This window comes from Sus scrofa, chromosome 4 (genome assembly GCF_054392235.1).
Source record: "Sus scrofa isolate SSC_HxYL_T2T_F1_AM1 chromosome 4, Sscrofa_HxYL_maternal_Yorkshire_Landrace_v2.0, whole genome shotgun sequence".
Taxonomy (NCBI): domain Eukaryota; kingdom Metazoa; phylum Chordata; class Mammalia; order Artiodactyla; family Suidae; genus Sus; species Sus scrofa.
Window position 1 is genome coordinate 65497945 of NC_139386.1, and position 13198 is coordinate 65511142.

General features: G+C 36.5%; 1 long non-coding RNA gene across 3 annotated transcripts in view; it reads left to right on the forward strand.

Annotated features, from left to right (window-relative positions):
• The window catches only part of LOC146403832 (uncharacterized), a 139022-nt gene that overhangs the window by 87441 nt on the left and 38383 nt on the right, over positions 1–13198 (forward strand). Inside the window, exons 3-4 of one of the 3 annotated variants that reach the window (XR_014843666.1) lie at positions 8973–9065; positions 12689–12826. The exons of the other annotated variants lie outside the window; for them this stretch is intronic. This is a non-coding gene — a long non-coding RNA (uncharacterized LOC146403832). The remainder of the gene's footprint in view (positions 1–8972; positions 9066–12688; positions 12827–13198) is intronic. 3 annotated transcript variants of the gene reach the window in all.

Genomic DNA, 13198 nt, shown 5'->3' on the forward strand with positions numbered 1-13198 from the left:
TTTATCTTTACTGTGGGAAAGTCTCTTGGTGATTATCATTGCCTTCAGCTTGCCTGTTCCAAGTTGTGCTCCACCTGGGTAATACTCCTAGTGGTTATGTGATTTTTCCCTTCACACTTCATACCTGAAGCATTTAAAGATGGTGTGAGTAGCAGTGATGGCAATATCTTAACCATACTTGATTTTCAAGTGAAAACTGAAGTGTTTTAAAAAAGAATTATTAACTGTTATTTTTTTCTGATTCTTAAATACTAGAGACATGTTGAAATAACTTTTAAAATATGATAATTATAAATATAGTTTGTTGTTTTTTCACACCATGTTACATCATTTTCATTTCCCACGTCATTAAAATATCTTGGTGAATATTTTAATTTCTGCATATTTAGCTGTTACATGGAGATAGCGTATCTTAATTTCTCAACTGTTGAACATGTTGATAAAAAACTTTGGCAAATATGTATATCCATGTTTCAGAACATTGCTTTATAATGGATTCCTAGAAGTGGAATTAGTCTATAAAATCATGCTGAAACTTCTTGATACAAACTGCTTTCCAGGAAGTTTAAAGTGATACAGCTTATAGTCATTTCAGTATTGTATTAGAAGGCCCAAGTCACCCACAGTCTTGCCACCATGGAGCATACAGTATTTTGTTTTTATAAAGTTTGTCAATCTGGTAAGAAAATGCAGGGCATATCATTAGGGGTACAGTTTGCATCTCCTTAATTTGTGGTAGGTTGAAATAGGATCTCACATATATTAATTATGCATTTTCTCTTTTCTGAATTGCATATTCATGACACATACACATTTCCTATTTTTTATCAGTCTTTTTTTTAACTTAATTTGTGTGAGTTTTATATAAATTTTTTTTTTTTTTTTTACAATACTTCCTTTTGCTTTCCTGGAGTTTATACTGTTTTTCCTAGACTGTTGAGTCATTAAAAAATTAAATTGTTTCAAACATAAGAATCTTCCTTTTTAATTAAAATATATAGTGCCTGCTCAGAGAAAACAATTGAAAACACGGAAGTATAAAGATTTTAAAACTTTATCCTTTTCTTGTATTTTAATTATCAAATTATTTAACATTATAATTTGCTTTCTATGTGTAAGCTTTGAGATGTGGCATTTCTTTGCTATTAACCTGCCATTAAAATTTAATTTAGTCTTTTATCCAGTAATTGTTTATGACAGTGTTATTTTGGAAAGCTTTTCACATCTTTAAATTTATTGGTTTTCTAGTTTTGTCACTTGATCAGAGATAGTGGCCTGTACCATTTCAGCTTTATAGAGTGAATTATGGTTTTCTTTGTGTTCTAATGTATTTATTTTTGTAAACATCCCATGAATAATCAAAAATATATTTTTTAATCTTCCAATTTATAGGGGAAAGTTTATATCTATCAACTAATCAACTTTATTTTTCGAAATTTCTATATTATCACTCATCTTGTTGTGCAATAAACCAAAAGCAGATCCATTTTGGCTCCTTGATGAGTAGTAAATTAAAAATACACTCTAAAATCTTCCACCAGGAAGAATGTGTCAATTTTTCCTTGTATTTTAGATGACCTTTGATTTGTCCATATTTAGGTACTTCTAGATACATGGACATGATCCTGACTGTTGAGTCGTCATTAGGAATTTCATCTTTTAGCTATTAAAAATACTTCGTGTTTATTTTAACACATATTAATATTTCTTGTTTATTTCTCATATCTTTGATTTAAATTTTTTCTTAAGGTTTCAACTTTGTTTAACAACTTTAGGTTTATTTAACTAGTTCAGGTAGCAAATATAGCACTGGATTTAACACAGTCTGATGGTCTTTTACCTAATAACTTGATCCTTTCATGTGTACTATCATAATTTTACATTCACTCATATTTCTGTCATTTGGTATTATATTCTCTAATTCTTTTTTTTTAGGGGGGGGTCTTTGCACCCACAGCATATGGAAGTTCCCAGGCTAGGGGTCAAATCTGAGCTGCAGCTGCCATCCTACACCACGGCCACAGCAACATAGCATCTGAACCACGTTTATGACCTATACCTGAGCTCATAGCAGTGCTGGATCCTTAACCCAATGAGTAAGGCAAGCGATCGAACCCACAACCTCATGGATACCAGTCGGGTTTGTTACTGCTGGCCACGACGGGAAATCCCCACAAATTCTCTTTTTGGAGCGTTTTCATTCTCTTCTGTAATTTTTAAATTTCTGTGTGTGTGGTTGGACACCCTAACTCTAGTTGCTTAAACCTCAAAGACATTTTACAATATGTGTTTAAGCTAAAGTCAAAGTCAATAATAAATCTTTAAATCCTTTTCTAAAAGGGGGGTTTCAGTATTTTGTTTTGCTATCTCTCCTCTGCCAGATTTTGTTACTGAGATTAGGGTTTTAATACTATCAATTTTCTTTCAAAAAAAGCATTGATCCTTAAAGAAAAATAGGAGGTAATTATGTTACTTATCTCTACATGACTGTTTCAATGCTCAGTCAAATCATCCCAGCCATGACTATCTCATTCTTCTGTTCTTTGTTTGGATTTGCCTTCCTTTGCCATCATCAGAAATATGCCAGCCTCTCCAGGTCTTAGGGCTGAAATTTGAGAAATAAAAAGAGGCTTACCCTTCATCTCATCTAAAATCCACACTACTCCCATCATTGCCCACCCCAGACTGATACTAGGAATCTGCACTTGCTTTAGAAGACATCTCAGAGTTCCCACTGTGGCACGGTGGGATCCTTGGCGTCTCTGCAGCGCCAGGACACAGGTTCATTCCCTGGACCCCCACAGTGGGTTAAAGGATCTGGCAATGCCTTCGCTAATCCCTGGCCCAGGAACTCCATATGCTGCCGGGCAGCCAAAAAAGAGGAAAAAAAAACAAACAAACCAACAAATGCATCTCAACTCTGTCCCTGTCTTTTTCAGGGTCTGACAGAACCCCAGTCCATGTCAAAGTGCTATTTTTTTTTTTCCCTTAAGACTGGAAGCATAGTGCACACATATAGTTAGGATATAAATTGATACATTTCTTTGGATAAGAAAATTATTTTATTTGCTTGAATGTTGTTTTTCTTTCATCTTTTCTATTCTTATTTATTTATTTACTTTTTATTTTATTTTATTTTTGTCTTTTTATCTTTTTAGGGCCACACCTGTGGCATATGGAGGTTCCTAGGTTAGGGGTCTGATCGCAGCTGTAGCCGCTGGCCTACGCCACAGCCACAGCAATGCCAGATCCGAGCCGCATCTGCGACCTGCACCACAGCTCCTGGCAATGCCGGATCCTTAACCCACTGAGCAAGGCCATGGATCGAACCCTCAACCTCATGGTTCCTAGTTGGATTCGTTTCTGCTGTGCCACGTTGGGAACTCCTAATCTTTTCTATTCTTTCATTTGTATGTTGGGTCTTAGGTTGAGACCGCCTTACTTGTTATAATTTTAATTCTCTTATCTTCTTTCAATTTTTGTTCCAGAAAAGAAATTGAATTTATCTTATTTACCAATATTATTCTCTACAATGGATAGCCTGATCCATTGCTATTTTAAATCATTTAGCCCTTGTATTTTTCATATTTGTTTTCCATGTTCCTCACCATTCATTGTATCTAATTTTATTAGATAATGTTGTGAGAATCCCTTTGTTTTGTTGTTGTTTTTTCTGTTTTCTAAAACTATTTCTAAGAGGAGATTCACTTTCCATCTTCTAAAATTCAAAGTGAAATCTTTGGTACACAAAATGAGCAATGCTGTGCCAAAGCTCCAGCCTGTGCTTCTTACTAAATGCTGTATCTCTAAAGAGAACTCTATCTGCAGAATTTTTATTCTTTTGGTCTAAACCTGGACGCATCTCCCTGAACATTTTGGACTAGGCTCTTCAGAAGTCCCTAATAGAGCTCAACACATTTTCTGTGAAGCTTTAAGCATAGACTGAAGAATCATAGATAGATTTCCTTTCTTAAGTATGGCTAAATAAAGCATAATCAGCAACATGTGCTTCTCATAAGAATAGGATTCGTTCAGAATGGCCCCTTCCAGTGTACAGTTCTTTGCTTGGTGTTGGCACAATTGCCAATAGAACACTTTAAGACATTAACACATCGCCAGGTGGCACAAGGTCTGTGAGTTGGCACTGGCTAAATGTAGTCCATGGAATGAGACTTCTGCCTGATTCAGTACATGCTCACCCATAACATTCTCCACTCCAGCTTAGAAGGGATCTATAGAAGACTGTTCATGTTCAGCCCCTGCTCTTTTTCAGGAGTGCCAGGGTCATGTATCAGTCTTCCAGGGTGACTGTTTCCATGCATCTAATACCACCTGTGATGGGTAAGTTTATGTGTCAACATAGCTAAGCTGTGGTTCCTAATAGTTTGGGCATGCTGCCTTGCTTTCTAGTGCTAGGGCTGATGTAGATTTTATCCTAATGCTGTAGAGTATTGGATGTCTCCGTGGGAATCTGAGAGGGAAGAAATAATTACAGTGTAATGCTGATTTATGAGATCTAAATACCAATTTGGCTACATTTTTATCCTTTTGGTTTGTTTCATTTTTAATATTCTTCTTTGGACCACTCCGTCATTCTCTTATCACATGATCTATTTGAAAAAGATTCCCAAATATATATCTCAGGTGTCAACACAGTATTTCCAATTGCTTAACTAAAGTTTTACCCCAAAGCTTTAAATTTTCTCCTCAAATAATGTTCAGTATCTGCCCTTGTAGTATACTAAGTTTGACCTAATAAGATATGTAAGACGAAAGAAGAATATGAAAGGTGACCTGTCCTCAAGAGGTATAAAGTATAATGAAAGAAAAATTAGTCATATGCATGAGTAAACATAACACAAAGTTGTAAATGTTACATGCCACAAAAAATACATATATGTATATTTTCTTTTCAGAAAGGTGAAAGACTAATCTGGTTCTCAGGCATCGGAGATTTCTTTGTGATGCTAGTATCTGAGCTGTAGCCTAAAGGATAGGCAAGTTTTTAGATACATGGAGATGGGGGAAATAATAATAATACAGGAAAAGGTTATAGTTTAAGACAGAGAGGAATAATATAGTTGGTAGTAGTATAAGCTGTTTAGAGAAATATCATGGAAAAGGCATTTGGAAGGCAAACTATAGCTAGATAATGCAATGCAAAGACAATAAATGTTTCTGAAAAGTAGAGAGAAAGGAGAAAGCTACAGAACCAATATTTATTGAGTGCAGGCTATGTACTTGGTGCTTTTGTGCTATTTTACTTAATTTTTGTTCCTTTCATGAGCATTCACTCACCAAATATTTATTTTGACCTCTTTCTCTGTGAGAAGTCATATCGAAGTCAGTGGGGATCATAATACATTAACCCAGCACCAAGAGTGTAATTTTGTAGCTAGAGATGTCAATCTCACACAGATTAGGCAGGGTACTTAAGACAGTACCCGGCTAGTAAGAGTCAGTGCCAGGCATAGAAGCTGTATCCATCGGACTCTAAAACTGGTTTTTTGTTTATCTGTTGTTATCCACTATAACATGCCACCTCAACTGTGCTTAGAATTGAACTTTATGACAGCTCATCTCAAAGAACAGTATTAATTTTCCATTTCCTATACTCTTTCCTTATTTTAGGCCCTTATTTCCTCACCTCTTGACAGACCACCTCTCTCTCCAAACGTCCTGTGTAAGCATCATTTCCTTTTGAACACTTGCTGATCTCCCCATCATTCTCAGCAGGGCAGCCATCTCTGAACTGTAATAACACGGACTGGTCACACCAGTGACATGGCTCAATGTTTCATAACCAGTTTCATGTTTATTAGCACAAATTTTTAACTCTCCTACTTATGGCTAAATCCCAGGAGTCTCAGCCTTTATAAACCAATGAAAATGCCTGGGATTATGGAAACAATAAGTAGAATGGGCCCTCCGTTGCCCCCACATAGACCGTATATGATGGAAAAGTCACATATGAACACAGACAGTGACAATGCAATTTGATAACTCCTTAGGGCTGGAAGAAAGTGGCTCTTATATGCCTACAAGAATATCTCACACACAAACAGGCAAGTAAGAACTCTTTTTTGAACAAAGAGGTTAAAAACATGCGTGTGCTTCTTCATGAAAGTACAATTTCTGATAAGTTACTCTGGAGGTCTTTAAAAATACAGAGGTGGGATATAATTCAAAGACATGAAAAGAGCCATTACCTTAAACTTTCCTTCTTAGAAAGTGGGAATATTCTTCCTACTGTAATCGGCTGGGTTTACACCTCCCTCTAGATTTGAGAGCACCATGAAGTTGGCTTTCATTCTGTTTGCTTTTTCCATGCCACTAGAAACAGCATTTTCCTGGTATTTCTATTGAAAATACTTCTGGCTCATATTATTTGGCTCTCTGACCACAGGGTTTATGCATGGGGAAGGAGGTAAGGGCGGTGGGGGAAGAAGAGGGGCAACTCGGCAGGCTGGCAGCAGAATCCTAGAGGAGAATGCATTAAAACAAACCACACATGGTATTTTCCCAAGCCCTCGAGTGCCTGGATTTCATCTCAACTGAGAATAGAATAAAGACAAATGTCAACACTGCTTGCCTTTGGAAAACAGAGTGCCTTGGTGGTCTCAATGTAGAGTTTTGCTTCCAATGCATTTAGAAAACATTGTTGTAAATAAATACATTCAATGGCCCTCCTTGAATACATTTAGTGACTATGCCTATTTATTTTCAAGGAGGGCTTTTGAATTTCACTAACCGGTTTCCAAGATATTGGTTCCTCCAAAAACTCAGCAGAGGAAAGGAAGAGGGTAGAGCCAGAAAGACCTTCGTTATCAAAGGTCTTTTTATACTAAACAATGCAGAGCAAAGCAGATGAAATCTAGACATCTTTTCTTTCATTATTCAAAAGATTCTGCTGTGGCTTAAGAAACATGCACACCCTCCTCAGCCCTTTTCTCAGCTTTTGGAAACTGTTCTCTCTCTTGGGGTATGTTTTTCCCTTGGCCTTGATTTGTCCTTTAATTTGACAGCAAGTCTTAGCCAAAAATTTGAAATAGTTTTAAATATTATTTGGTGACAAGTTGTTCCAACTTTAAAACTGGAAAAAAAACAAAAGCCAAAGATATAAAAACATCATATGGTAAGTTAGCATTAGTGCCATAGCATTTATCTGTCTCTAGTACATTATGTCATAAAACTGTATGTAAATACCTATACATATGTGAATATGTATAGATATATATATACACACACATACATATATATGTATATACATATAATTCAACAGAGATGTGTCAGGCAGCATAGTTTGTATATGTGAGAATGTGGGTTCAATCCTTGGCCTCACTCAGTGGTTTAAAGGTCCAATGTTGCCACAAGGTGCAGCGTAGGTTGCAGCTGCAGTTCATATTCAACCCATGGCCAGGAACTTCCATATGCCACAGATGCATCCATTAAAAAAATAATAATAATAATGGTAAATCTAATATTGAATCTTAGTTCGGTTACTTACTAATTACTGACTGACCTTAGGCAAGAAACTTAACCTTCTGAGCTTCACCTTCCTCACCTACCTAAATCTCCATAATGATGTTCACCTGTTACTATTAAGATAAAATTTAATAGCACGTATTTAATAGCCATCTGAAAATTTGCTTCAAATCAGGAGCTCGGTATCATTACTAAAGTTGTTTTCATTAAATGTCCAAGATTTAGCCAAGAATATAATTATAAAGGTTATCCTAAACAACCCAAAGGATACAAAAACTTTCCTGGTACCTTTCGAATAAGCTTTTTTACTTCACTTCCTTCCCCTGCCTTGACTTCAACGTGCTCACCACCAGTATGCTGCGGAAGCAAAAGATGGTTGGTCAGCTTGATACCAAGAGAATGAGTATCATAAATGTCAGTCTTTTTCTAAACGTTGTTCCTCATGTCTCCATATATCATGGTCTTTGGTTTTACAAACTGTTCTCACAGTGAAAAAAAAATGTATTTAGTTAATCCAGTTAATGAGAAAGTCAATTCCATTTTTAAAACCATCAATTCTATTGCTTTATAAAACTGTCTTTTTTCTCTCCCTCAGGCCCAATCAATTAGGTTGTAATAATACACTTTGTGTGGCTCAGTTACACAAAATTTCTCTGCCATTTGCTGTCAAAACAAAAACTGTATTCTTTTATTTGACAAGTATGAAGAACTATTTTCTTCACTAGTTTGGTTTCCTAGTAACACAGTCATGATTTAAGTGTTCACAATAGTGACTTGATTTTAAGCAATTATTATTATGGTAACATCACCAAACATGAATCCTGGGTGAACTCACCGTTACCTTTCAGTAGCAGTGCAAATAGCAGTTAGGGATTAACTTTTCCTACAGGATCCTGGTCTATTCTGTTTCAGCTATAGATCCAGAAAGTATAAAAACTTCTGCGAGTTTATTTTAGTAACAAGGGGTTAAAGGTTTTGCTTAGCTTTTCACATCTGAGAGGAAGATGTTGGCATGGGTTGTTTCTAGACTTGTGGAATGCTTTGATAAGGATTGGCCCATTAACAAAGTAAAATATTTGCCAAGACAATGGATATCTCCATGTTTACCTTGTACTATAGGCCTCTTTAAGATTTTTTTCTAACACTTCATGTTTAATCTATGCTTTGGAGACCTAAAACTCTCATCACTTTTGGGATGATTGCTTTGTTCTCTATATAATCTCCACTTTAAATTCAGTATGGGACTTTAAAGATTATACCTAGAATTCACATACATCTCTGTGGTTTATTCCTATGGCCTATGGCCAATCAACACAAAGATGAAGGTTTAAAATGTAATACTTTTTCATCGTTAGTATAATCGGATATGCTCTGATGGTGGTGCTGAATTTCCTTACCTTTCCAACTTTTTCTTGGAAGAAGAAACTTATAAATGCATTAGACATAATTAAGTCATGGTGCCAGCATTGTTGCTCTTGTTATTTCAGTGAGAAAATGCTACCCTTGAGGAGGACTACTTCCAGGAATGGCCAGAAAAAAAAATAATTAAAATGCTCCTGGTTTTTAGTTGACTTAATTAGGTAATGCCAGTAACTCTTTTTTGTTCCTCTGTAAGATACAAATCATTTCCTCTCTGCAGTAATTTAATATGTCACAATGAAGGGCACAACATAGGCTAAAATTTCTTGATATTTTCTTAATACTTGGTCATAATTTCTTGATACTTGGCATACAATAAACATTGTCCCTCCCAAGGGGTGGGGCTCTCTTGATTAAAATCATATACATCTCAATCATAGCTAATACGCAGAGTGATGTATGTCATTTCATAATTACATTAGCTAGGCTAGCAGTGAGGATGAGGGAGAGAATATTGTAAAAAATTCAGCATCCTTCATAGTTGATGTTATTTCCATACCCTACATTACTTACTACATCATTCCCCATAGTCACTCAAAACAACAAGACTCCAAAGTAAATCAAGAGTTATCTCATCTTCAAGAAGGTCCAGTTGGTTTTTTGACGGCACAAGTCAATGTGGGACCTTGGAAGTGATCTTAAAGACTGGCTACCACAATCTACAGTATGCTATTCAGTGTCCAACAAGTTATTAGTCAAATAACCCTCGAAAGGGACCTTAAAATTCATATAAAATCCTAGGAAATTCTGTTATTTAATAAAATACAGACAGGAGATTTAAGTAAAATATTTCTATATTAACTGTCAAAGTAAGTGATTTTCTAGGGGGTTGAAATTGGATATTCTTTTGGACCTGAGCAGTTCTGGAATTTCATGGTTGTAATAAGATATAAGTGAATACTTCTGGCCACATTGTTGTCTATTGAATAGTGAGGTGCATCACTTCTACAACTTGTAAGAGTTCTTCATATACACCTTTTTTTTTTGTAATTGCCATTAAGCAAACAATATGTCCTTCTTGGTGTGATAACTAGTTAAAGTTCTTATAATTAGAACAGCATTTCTCAGCCAGGTTTATATTGTTCTCTTTTAACCTTTCATCCCACCTGACCTGGAGATATTTTGCAATGTCTGAAGACACATTTAGTTGTTGGAACTGGGAAGGGTGATTATTTCAGTCATTTAGTGAGTAGAAGCCAAGAATGCTGCTACATATACTGCAATACACAGGGCATTGTGCGTGTGCATGCACACACACACCCCTAAGAATTATGTAGTCCAAATGGCAATACAGCTGATATTAAGAAACTGAAGTAGAGTTAACATGAAACAGGGTAAGTGGGAGCAGATTTACTTGCTAAGGTTATTCCACTCAATTGCAACTCCACAGTTGCACATTGATCTCAGAATCAATGGTCACATTATTCATTGGGTTTCTGTCATTTATTTAAGGAGATGTTTTAGGGAACTTACAATGGCCCAGACACTGGTCAGATAATGATGAACAAACATGACTGTGTCCATGCTCTTATGGAGCTTAAGACTAGTGGGAGAGTCAGATCAAAATATGACGATGATGACTAACCAACTACAAACAGGAATCTTTACCTTGGAATTTGATTTTATAAGAAAGCTTATTTAACTTAGGAAACACAAAATCTTATTCTCCTGTGGAACCCATGCTTAATCTGAGACCCGAGGGCTGAGTTGAGGAAGTGCCAGGGAGGAATAAGCCATCTGCGATGAGAACTCAGAGAAATGGGAGAGGTGACCCAGAGGAAGTAGAAGAAAGTGATGGTCAGAGGGTGCCTTGCTGTGAGCAACATTAAGGATGTGATCTTTATATGAAGAGCAAGGAAAACTCATTTTATGCAGGATACTGGCAAGATCAGGCTTATTTTAAGATGATTGAGCAGTGGGAATGGAACAGAAATAGTTGTTCAGTGACCCAGCATCAGACTTGAAGATGACCTGGTGCAATGTCACAGTGCTCTGCTATAGCCATTTCTTATTTAATAACGGATTGGTAACTTGGATGAAAATATAGATGTGCCAAACAAATTAATAGGGGGCACAATCCTGGAAGGAAACCCTTCTATCACGGATAATAAAATACTTAAACCCCAAATTATCTCAACAGACCTGATCATTGAGCTAAAACAGAACAGATGAAAGCTGGAGAGATTCTAGTAAAAACCTCAACTTGGTCTTTTAGAGAATTAAATGTAGAAATCCAGTTATGGGACTGGCTTTGGTAGAAGTTCATGTGAAAATATCTAAATGTTTTAGGATACTACAAGTCATAATTATGCTATGATAGCATGAAAGAACCGACACAAGCTCCAGTTAAATTAATCAACACCCTCTGCATTTGCCAGACCATGGAGAGACTATTGTGGTCATGTCTGAGTACCACATCACAAGCAGCACGCTTAGAAATTACAACGCATCTAAATAAACTGTATGGTGAAGGAAACCAGAAAAGAAATGATTCTATGAGGTGGAAATCATAATAACATTTTTGAAAAAGAACTGCCCAGGATTAGAACATATCTGATGATGTGAAAAGTTCCCCATCATTTGAAAAATTCATGCAGAGATTATTTTATAGAGTGCTCTGAACATTTCTTAATTGGAAGAGAATTTAAATAGATGAGTTTGGTATTTTTTCTGGTTCCAACAGTCACTGAAGTCTGTGAGCATGAACCCTCAGGTTGATGTGTTTTTCTGGCTTCCAAACATCTGAGCCCTTTTTCTACACGTGGAAAATGTCTCATTTTGTGAGTCTTTGTGAGAGAGTGAGCCTTCCTCCCACTAGAGAAACTGAAAGTGCCAAGCCTTATTTTTACAACCTCTCTTGCATGGAGGACATAGAATTCATAATTTCACTTTGGTCAATCAGAGGTCCCTGAGCTGGTCTTTGTATAATGAGATGACAAAGCAGAAGAAGAATCCCTTTGAGGAGTAGTGGTACCATCAGGTCTGTAAACAAAACAATGGAGGCAGCTTAGCTGGGACAGTGGAAGTGGTCGTGGCCGTGGTCTCACTTGTAGCTTCCTTTATGGATCTGGCTGCAGCCAGCCTCCCTTGCTTCTGCCTGTTTTCCAAGCCCACTGCCACAACTTTGCCTAAGATTCTGTGAATTTTCCCAGTATCATTTTAATAAATACCTTTTTAGCCTACATCATCCAGATTTGCTTTCCTATGACAAACCCCAAGTGATAAAACCTCAAATGTGTATTTCAAGCAATGTTAAAATCATGTTTCCGTGAGGTACTGAAAAGGGTAGATATCACATTCCAAAATGAGGCTCACAAACATTGCGTTCAAGTATTACAAAGGGAGGGGCCCCAAGGCCTTTCTCCTGACCCTGGGAACCTTAAGCCAGATGAAGAATACAGATATACAAAACAGAAACAGAATCACAGAAATAGAGAACAGAATTGTGGTTACCAAGGAGGGAAGAGAGAAGGAGTGGGATGGACTGGGAGTTTGGGGTTAGTGGATGCAAACTATTACATTTAGAACAGATAAGCAATGAGGTCCTACTGTACAGCACAGGAAACTATATCCAGTCCCTTGAGACAGAACATGATGGAAGATAATAGGAGAAAAAGAATGTATATGTACATGTGACTGAGTAACTATGCTGTATAGCAGAAATTGACACAACACTAAATCAACTGTACTTTAAATAAAAAAGAATATATAGATATAAAATGAAGAGAGGAGGGAGTCAGTATATTTGCTGAAAATATTTACAGTTGATCCCTTTTATTCACAGATCTCATACTTGCAAACTGGCATGCTCACTAAAATTTATTCATAACCCTCAAATCACTAGTTGCTTCACCTTTGAGGTCATACCTCAAGAAATGCAGAGCAGCAAAAAATTGCATGTTCCTATCTGAAGCCCCACAAGGTAATGCTCTGCCTTATTTCAATTCTCATACTGTAAACAAGTGTTCTTTTCATATTTACTGTTATGTTTTTCTTTTTGTGTGAGCCTTTTGTGGTTCATTTCACTAGAAAATGCTCACGAACAGAGCACTGAAGCGCTGTCCCATTTTCCAAGCTCAAAGCCATGATGTGCCTTATGGAGAAAATATATGTGTTAGGTAAAATTCTTTCAGTTCTATTGGTTGTGAGTTCCATGTTAGTGAATCAATAATGTGTATTAAATAAGGGGTCTTTAAAGAGAAAAACAAATAAAATAAGGTTATGTATTCATGGGTTAATGTCAATGTTGTGACCAGAGATGCAGGAATCTGATCATATATTTCCTCTTGTGTTT